Source organism: Gymnodraco acuticeps, unplaced genomic scaffold, assembly GCF_902827175.1.
Source record: "Gymnodraco acuticeps unplaced genomic scaffold, fGymAcu1.1, whole genome shotgun sequence".
Taxonomy (NCBI): Eukaryota; Metazoa; Chordata; class Actinopteri; order Perciformes; family Bathydraconidae; genus Gymnodraco; species Gymnodraco acuticeps.
Window position 1 is genome coordinate 17,973 of NW_022991270.1, and position 2,028 is coordinate 20,000.

Below are 2,028 nucleotides of genomic sequence, written 5' to 3' on the forward strand. Positions count from 1 at the left end.
CTATGAAGCTGGTTATAATACAGGAAGGAATCCATATCTACAAAGTAACCGTTAACAATAATCTACTTTAATGGCAATATGACAATGCAATACAATCATTACAATACAACATGATATATTACAGTTATATTGCAATGCTTAAGGAGTAATGCCGGCTTACTCCTGCTCTAGTCCGCATACTGCAGAGCTACTTTCACCCGAGCGCAGCATGTGAAGAAGAGGCCGAACGCCAGGGATCCTCCGGAGATATATCAGAGTAAGAAGGAGGGGTTTGGTGTTAGGTCAGCTGGTCATCTTTTCAGGTCATCTCATTGGGAGACGCAACGCAGCAGGAAACGCAGCAGGAAACCAAACAGGCTCACTTTACAACAAAAGGTCTCAAGGCCTGCATACCTACACCTCCCCCACAGAGCAATAAAACCCTGTTTACTCCAACCAGCCCAGAATGTTTATAGCCATTTGTAGTCCTTACATTTATGAAAGGATAAAACAGAGAAATCAATATAAAACACAAACACAGGTATTGCTTGAACAGTATTCACTTAACTGCTACTATTGATAAGCACCAGAGAAACCCAAGGGACCTCTCTTAACATCACAACCACTGTAGCTCGTTCTAAGTTGAATGCAAATCAGGACATGCTTTCACCTTCCCCCATCTTCCTTTGTCCTCAAAAACACATGTCAACAGGCCCCAAATGCAGCTCACAGTTTTACCCAAATTATTCCCATTTTAAGCTTATCCATAGTTTGCTAACATGAATAAATACAAATATAACTCTACAGTATCCAAGGCAACCTAAATTAGTCTCAGCAGGTATGTGGGCTTTATGACTCCTGCAGAGAGAGAGGTGAGGAGTGGAGGGCAGCAGATAATACCCGAGAGAGGAAGTCAGGGCTGGATGTGATTAGCAGAAAGCAGCAGCAGCAGAAGAAGGAAGGGGAATGATTGGATCAGAGAGGAAGGAAGGGGAGAGGGTGTGTGTGTGTGTGTGTGTGTGTGTGTGTGTGTGTGTGTGTGTGTGTGTGTGTGTGTGTGTGTGTGTGTGTGTGTGTGTGTGTGTGTGTGTGTGTGTGTGTGTGTGTGTGTGTGTGTGTGTGTGTGTGTGTGTGTGTGTGTGTGTGTGTGTGTGTGTGTGTGTGTGTGTGTGTGTGTGTTGTGTGTGTGTGTGTGTGTGTGTGTGTGTGTGTGTGTGTGTGTGTGTGTGTGTTGTGGTGTGTGTGTGTGTGTGTGTTGTGTGTGTGTGTGTGTGTGTGTGTGTGTGTGTGTGTGTGTGTGTGTGTGTGTGTTGTGTGTGTGTGTGTGTGTGTGTGTGTGTGTGTGTGTGTGTGTGTGTGTGTGTGTAATGTATGTAAGTCAATGTAATGTCCCCTGAAGTGATGTATACATGTTATGTGTGTGTGTGTTGCAGTGTCTCCAATTGCTGTGACTTCAGTGCTGTGTGTTTAATCTACATTAAAAATAATAATACATGTTATTTATATAGCGTATATTAAGTGTAGTATATCAGTGTGGTCTGTTTTGTCTTCAGCCCATTGCATTGTGGGTAACATATTCTTAACACAAGGTGTTTTTTTTTTGTTTTTTTTAAATGTGGTATTTATTAAAGCTAGCTGTTTTTTTCCATCCTGGAACTTTAAAGAATGCAAAGAAATATGTGGATGAACTGCATTTCCTTACGGAGTAAATTAGGATATGTAAAGCTCCATGTCACCTAAATAATAAACAAAAAATGCATTTTCCTCGGGGGCATCTTTTTAGTTTTTTCATACATACTGTAGTGAATGAGATTTTTTGTTGTTGAAAATGTCATTGTGACGGGGCTCTATTTGTCCGTTCACAACACTGGCCTAGTCGGTTGGGTTAAGCTCCAAAACTTTAATAACAGCAACAAAACAAAAAATAACGAACCAGCACAAGTTAGACAACAAAATAAAATCCACAAACAGGCCGTCCATCACTCATTAGAGTAAACATGCTCTGGGTTGCCTTCTCTGCAACCAACTCCCAAACATGTCCCAACTGTT